The sequence below is a fragment of the Oncorhynchus mykiss genome, chromosome 3 (assembly GCF_013265735.2).
Source record: "Oncorhynchus mykiss isolate Arlee chromosome 3, USDA_OmykA_1.1, whole genome shotgun sequence".
Lineage (NCBI taxonomy): Eukaryota > Metazoa > Chordata > Actinopteri > Salmoniformes > Salmonidae > Oncorhynchus > Oncorhynchus mykiss.
The window spans coordinates 27,319,135-27,327,215 of NC_048567.1; positions in this window are offsets into that span (position 1 = coordinate 27,319,135).

Below are 8,081 nucleotides of genomic sequence, written 5' to 3' on the forward strand. Positions count from 1 at the left end.
ACTGGGCTTTATTGAAAGCTATCCAAGCAAGAGCCTAGGCTGGGAGATGAACCAAACTCCACAAGGAATTCCCTTAAACACCTGGGTGGGAAAATCAGAAAAGATATGGTGGGGCTAGAATACCACGATCCCACAGGGGATTCCCTCGCTGTTTTATGCACTCCGAAAGACACGGCAGCTCTACAGGGACAGACAAAGTATTGACTGCTCCGCTTGTAAACCATCATGACCTTAAGCTGTCTTTTAACAAGGCTCGTAGAATATCATTACCACACCAACGCATACAAAGCCGTAGACGATTTGCCGACGGCTGTTCTGACTGCAGTACATGTTCTATGACACAATGTAAACACAGCAGAACGTCAAGCTTGCAATGTACAAAACATTAGGAACTTCTGCTCTTTCCATGACATAGACTGACCAGGTGAATCCAGGTGAAAGCTGCGATCCCATTTTTTAAAAATGTATTGAATATTTAATACATACAATATACTTGCAGTGAAGCCACTCAACAGCTACATCACATTAGTCATTTAACAGCCTTTCATCGAGAGCGACACACCAGGGTCAAGATCTCCCACCAGCCCCCCAAAACCTCCAACCTCCAGTCTCCAAATATCCACTATTTCTAATGTGTCCATAATATTTGTGATTTCCTTATGGGCACTGTGATGATAGTTTGTAGAGTGAATTCCTTTACGGTCCATTGAGGTACTCAACACGGTGTTATAGTCTCCTACCATAACTATTAGATCATTTGTTGCCTGTAAGTTCAATGAATTGGAATAAATATTTTCAGAAGTGTGGATCATCCTGATTTGGACCATATAGGTTAATGAGCCAAAACTGTTTTTCATCCACTTTCATGTTAAAAAAAAGATCCACCTTTCTTGTGAATCATTCCTGGCTATTTGCACATTCAGATCAACATTTAGTAAATTAATATCACCACACCTTTTGAGTTCCTTTGTCCGTGGCAGGAAATGATTTCACCACCCCATCCCCTTTTCCACACAACTTCCTCTAAGCATGTAGAGTGAGTTTCCTGTAAACAATGTGTTATATTCCTTTTCTTTCAGCCACGTAAAAGACAGATCTTCTTTTTTTATCATCTGCTAAACCAACTGTCTGATATTTAGAACAGGTTCTAGCAATATTTGTTTTATTCCCTTGCCTGTTTGCCTGTGAGCCAATGCCACAGACGTTAGAAAATTGAGTCAAGATATTATGTGTGTAGCAAATCTAAGTAGGTTGATGTGTATGATATTGGATACGATTTAGTCAGAGTGTGCATGATGTCTGGATAACAGTACGACTATAATGTGTGATGTCCAAATAAATAATAACCCAGACAATTTCCATAGTTGGGTGTCTGTGTGTAACATGAAGTGAGTATAGCCTTAATATTCAAGATGATAACTGTAATCCACATCGCATCACCATCATAGTTGCATCATAATGACCTTTAACAGAATGTTCATAGAAAAACACACACATCCCAACATTTCCATAGCAATTGATGTTTCACATGATCTTGAAAGAGACCTTGCATTACTATAGAGATGGCTTCACTACAGTACAAATGTATCCCATACAATATGTTATTATTCACCAATGTCCCTGTTCTTCCCCTTGCTAGTTGTAAACATAGGTAAACATGTAGAAGAAGACATAGAAAAGATAGATTAACAAAAAACACATTAAATTATAGAAAAGTTCTCGACAATAGAGAGAGAGGGGAGAGAAGAGAAGAGAGAAAGAGAGAGCGAGAGTAGAGAGAGAGAAGAGAGAGAGATCAAGTGGGTGTGTGTGTATGTAGAAGTCCGTATGTGCAAGTGAGCATGTAATTGAGTGTGTGTGTGTGTGTTCATATCAACTTCATAGTGTTCAGATATTTTTTCGGGACCTCCCCATAGAATTTAGTACAGCCATGGTTTATGGAGCTGTCCATCTATAAAAAGTTTGTCCACAATGAGAAAGGCACGCTTACTCCTCCCTCTGTTGCCTCTGTATGGGGTACAGCCTCTACAGGGTACAGACGTTCGTTTTTTCTCCCGGGGAAATTGGTCATTGAGACCAAATTTGGTCCCTTTAATCTCCCTTCCCCTGCTTTTGATCAGCTCCTTTTGTTGGTTGTGTTCAAATTTTGCGATGATAGGTTGGGGATTCTTGGAAGTTTAAAGGCGGATTGCACGAACTCTCTGATCGACCCATCTGGATTACTGGATGCGTCCTCGGGAATCACCCGAAAATATTAGATTTTCACGCATGCTACGGCTTTGTATGTCTAGTAGCAACTCCCTCATCACCCTGTTTTCCCTGAGTAGACAATCCATGTTGGAATCAAGGGTTTTTACCTTAGCTGTGAGTGCCTTGTTCTCTGCTTGGAGCGTGAGAATTCACTCTGGCTAAAACTCCAAATTCCCCCTCATCCCTGCTACCTCCTCACACAACTTTTGAAGTGTTGAAGTGTTGCTGGAATCCAGCAGGAGCACTAGCCTCTACTTCAATGGTAAGTAAATTGTCCGGGTCTGTAGATGTATCTGTCTTTCTTTTTTTTTTTGTCGGGTTAGAGTTCTTTTGTGAGTCAGATCTTTCCACGATGGAGCATGTCGATTTCCCTCAGGGTCTCCAGGTTGGCTCTGAACTGCAACCAGTTGTTTACAAATGTTTTTAAAGCTGTGTCTTTCCCACGACGACCGAAGGTGTAATCATGAGATGGAAAATGCGCAATCCCACTTCCATACAAAGTTGCTTTCGCTGTTTTGTTTGTAATTAACAGGCCGCTCGCGTTTCAACGATCAATGCCTTTACTTGCCGACTATGTGCAAACGGTAGAAAACAGGAGCGATATACCCAACTCAACATGAGGATGATCTACGGTCGAGACTATCCTACCAACGGGACATTATAAACTGTCATGTCTTATGTTTCACCGAGTCGTGGCTGAACGACGACACGGATAATACATGGATAATATAGAGCTGGCTGGGTTTTCTGTGTAGATGAAGGGGAGGAGACAGGTTCATGAAGGGATTTTAAGTCTTGAGACAATTGAGACATGGATTGTGAAAGTGTGGCCCAACTGCGGGAAGCATTGGAGTCAACATGGGCCAGCCTCCCTGTGGAATGCTTTCGATATCTTGTAGAGTCCATGCTCCGAAAAGTTTAGGCTGTTCTGGGGGCAAAAGGGGGAGTCCAACTCAATATTAGGTGTACTCAGTGAAAAGAGAAACAGTAAATTAACAAAACAATTTATTTAAACATTGAACAAACACCTCTTTAGTTGTGCCAGTTTCCAGTTTGAACTGGGCCAGTTTCCCAGACACATATTAAGCCTGATTCCCCATTAAAAGTGTTTCTCAGTCCAGGACTAGGCTGAATATGTGTCTGGGAAACTGGCCCTAAAGGCTTAATTACATTTCTTAGTTAAAAACCCAGTCTGCAGGGACAGTTTTGGGACCAAATCTTGTGTTGTCCATACTAAAAGCACATGGGACCACATTAATGCTTTTCCAGCCCTGCGGCCGTCTCCTTTCATAACATAATAATTAATCAATGAACCGTGAATCATAAAGTACGGAACATTGTTATGCAGAGCTTCTTTATTCTGTTACATCCTCAGCCGCATCCCAAATGGCACCCTATTGCCTATGTACTGCACTACTTTTGACCAGGGCCCATAGGCCTGGGGCGGCAGGTAGCCTAGTGGTTAGAGCGTTGGGTCAGTAACCGAAAGGTTGCTATATTGAATCCCCGAGCTGACAAGGTAAAAATCTGTCGTTCCGCCCCTGAACAAGGCAGTTAACCCACTGTTCCTAGGCTGTCATTGTAAATAAGAATTTGTTCTTAACTGACATGCCTAGTTAAACAAATAAAATGTTTTAAAAAATATAGGGAATAGGGTGCCGTCTGGGACACAGCCCTCGTCTTCAACACTTGAGGGTTTTATAGAATGCTTCACTTTCAAAAAGTAATAGCTCTCTCTTCTCTGCCTTGTGAGCCTCTCTTAGAACACAAATCCACTCCAAACGGTGTGTTCTGCAGTCTGCATCGCTTCCACCATCTCTCAGATTAAGGCGGAGTGATACAAACAACTTGGCAACACTCCTGACACTGCACTGATTTGCAAACTGATTACCATCAAGAAAAGATAGAACCAGCACCCAGGTCGGATCCGACGACGTGTCACTTTTTCGCTGAAAGAGATGTATAACACGGAGAGGGGGAGAGAGGGAGGGAACGAGGGAGGCGGAGGGGGAAGACAGGGACAGGGAAGAGGGGGAGGATGAAACGGAAAAGAAAGAGATATACAATAATACTGATTGGGACGAGCTGACAGGAGAAAATAGTTGACAGGGTGATGTAGAAAGATCAAATGAAATCAAATTGTATTTGCCACATGCGCCGAATACAACAGGTGTAGACCTTACAGTGAAATGCTTACTTACAAGCCCTTAACCAACAATGCAGTTTTAAGAAAAATTTGTGTTAGGTAAAAAAAAAAATAGATAAGTAAAAAATAAGAAATAAAAGTAACAAATAATTAGAGCACGCGCGCACGCACGCACGCACACACACACACACACACACACACACACACACACACACACACACAAACACACACGCACACACACACACGCACACACACACACACACACACACACACACACACACACACACACACACACACACACACACACACACACACACACACACACACACACACACACACACACACACACACACACACACACACACACACACACACACACAGGCTGACATGAAGACAACAACATAGATAGGGCCTCTACTCCAGCCTCTCTGTCCCTGATCTGCCTCTCAGACCCCATGGTCAGCCAGGAGAGAGGCCTGGATAAGTGTGTGTGGGGGGGTGGGGGTGGCTGAATGGAGAGGGTGGTGGAGGCAGAGAGGGAAGGGGTCAGGAGGTGTGTGTGGCAGGGAGGCAAGACAGTCCAAAGGAGGAATATGTGCAAGGTGCTTGGTTTTGTCTGACTCAGGTCTGGTCAGATCTAGGTGAACTGTGTATGTGTGTGTGCATGCGCGTGCATGTGTATGTCTGTGCATGTGTGTGTATAAGTGTGTGTGTGTGTGCGTGCGTAAAAGACTGTGTTTGCCTCAACAACCTATTCTCCATTTTTATGTTTTCTCAATTATCATTTTGACTTCCTCTTGCACTGCATTATTACAGTACCTCCCTGAACTCTCTCTCTCTCCTAACCCTCACTCATTCCCACTGCTTCCCTCCTTCCCCCTTCCTCTCCCCCTCCTCCCTCCCCTTGTTCAATCTCTGCACTGTCAGTTTGTGGCTAGCGCCTCTCGCTCAGCCATTGATCACAGTAGCAACAGCGTTGTGTGTGTGCTGGTCTAGAAAGCAGTGCAGTGGTGGCGTCTCCGCAGGGAGGGAGGGAGATCAAATACTTTAATTACACCAGACTTGTAGGTGGTGCCAGCTACAGGCACCCGTCATGTAACAAGGCCAGGTGGGGAGAGAAGACACTGAGGCACACACACACACACACACACACAGACAGACAGACACAGAGGCATCAGAGGGAAAAACATTTCACACACCAGACACTCTCTTACATGTGCACTGAGGTATAGAAGAAGGAAAATAAATAATTTACATACTGAAATGGAAGATATTGATTACGCATGATTTTTCTATTGAATTAAATGGGGGGAGACACATTTAGAACATTTCTCAGTCATTGATATGCACACGAAAACACACACAGACACATGAACGCACATGTGCATACAAAAACAGGATTTACAAAACACAACCCAAGCATCACTGATTGTATACAGAAACCCTCTGATCCCCGAAGGCGTAGATTGAATGTCAGAACATAACCAGCTTTGATTGCTATAATGCTCTCTATTCGTTCATTTGTATTGCGTGGATCCTGCAGATAGCACCATCGAGCGTGGTGGGGGAAAAAGCTGACACAAGTGGTGTCGTGTTGTGATTGATGCCCCGTCTCATCCGGAGCCCAGTGCTGATTCAGAGCTCTTAGGCATCGTGGGAAGGGAATCTGTTCTCCACTCGACTGGGCCCAGTCACACCAGGGATCTCCTCCCTGTCACTCACCGCCCAATTGTGACCCAGGACAGTCCCACAGCAGCCAATCATCTGGGTTCCCATGCTAAGGCCTGTCAACTTGGCAACCCGAACCCAGCATAGCATGCAATAGGTCAAAGTGCGTCTGGAGATCAACAAAGAAGAACAGGTAGGATTGGCCCCAATTGAATCCATTCTTCCTTCCCCCCTTCCTTGAAGTAAAGTGATTAGACATGATTTTACAGGTGAACATCAGGGCTCCAACACATTGTTTTTACCTGGCCACTTATTTCTAATCAGTGATTTCTTCATGAAAGAGAGGAAGGAAGGATGCCACTTTAAATCATTTGATCAAGGCACAAGAAAGATGGATAGGGAACAGCATTGTGAGATCAACAAAGAATGAGTCTCTATGTACAGAAGAAAATAAATAACATAGGAATTCTCTTGAGACCCTGTGCTTGGAATGAATCGGCTGTAATTGTGCCAATCGCTTTGTTTCTTGGTTTCAGGCTTAATGAGAACAAATTAACTCCTTATTGAATTTCAGTTGATTATGAGAGATTGAATGCTTTTCTTCCTGGGAGAAAATGTATGCAAAGAGGTAAAATGTAAGGGAAGGGGCATTCTAGTTGATTTTGTTTTATGAGCTCAATTCGTTTGACACTGTTCATACTGTACACACTGTCTTGGCAGAGAGAATGAAATAGGGAAGGTAATTGGACTGATAAGGGAAATAAGAAGTGTAAAGAGATGACTTGATTATGCTGGTCTCTTTTTGCTTTGAATCTCTCCTTTATCTGCCTCAATGTCCTGTTACTCATCGTCTCAGTGGTGTAGCCAAAAACACATCAGCCTTCCTGCACTTTTCTCCGGGCTCCCCCTGTAAAATGGATTCCTTTTTTATTTTCTTTAAAAGGTCTTTGATATTGCGGATCAATTTTTCAGAAGTGTTTTTCTTTCATATGAAGACTTTTTTCTCTCTCTCTCTCTCTTTCCCTTCTCTCGCCGCGAGTGTGTTTGGACCGAGCCCAGAGCAGGTTGGAAGGAGAGCAGTCAAAGAAATTATGGAGGAAATTAAGGCCGGGAAAAGAAGAGAGAGGGGGGTCTTGGTGAGGAACAGATGGAGATGGAGGCAGAGAAAATAATAATACATATTTATGTCCTGTATTGTTTCTGCATGGCAGAGTCTATATCATATTTGAATGCTGTACGTGCCACATCTCAACCATGAGAAATGTGTTGGCAAGGCGTTGTTACACTGCACCAATAAAGCACATTTGGGATGTGGAAAGTGTGAGAGAAGGAGAGTGGGAGCCGCATTAGGGAGGAGAAAATGATGAGGGATGGGAGAAGGAGAGAAAGAGGGAGAGAGAGAGAGAGAGCAAGAGAGAGAGAAAGAGAGAGAGAGATGAAGGGGTATGAGGAAACCAACATGGAGACAACCTGGTAGGATAAGCAAAGAAGAAAGAAAGCATAGAAGCCTACCAGAAATAGATACACACAGGTACTGCATAATGGGAAAGCGTGTGCGAGGTAGCATGAGAGCAAAACAGAGAGTGAGAGAGAGAACGAGAAAGACAGAGAGAGCGAGAGAGACATAGACAGAATGAGAAGGCGAGAGGCAGAATGAGAGAGAGAGAGAATGAGAGAAAAAAAAGAGAGTCAGAAAGAGATATGTGTGTCCAGCGGATTGAAGGGCATGAAATAGAGAGGGAGTGTATTGGGGGGTTGGGGGTGGCAGGGTGGGCCAGACAGGGTCCACAGAGCCAGAGAGAGGAGAGGGACAAGGCCCATTAACTCGGGAATAGTACACCTGACCAGGGGGCCCAGAGGAGGGTCCGGATCCCCAGCTTGAGGTGGTGTGAGAGGGTATCAGGATGCCTGGAGTCAGGAGTGTCTGGACGACACGAAATGACAAAGGATATGTATGTCTGTGTTAAAGTTGTGTGCAGTACAAGCACGTTACAGTTTTTCTCAGTCGCTTTGGTGC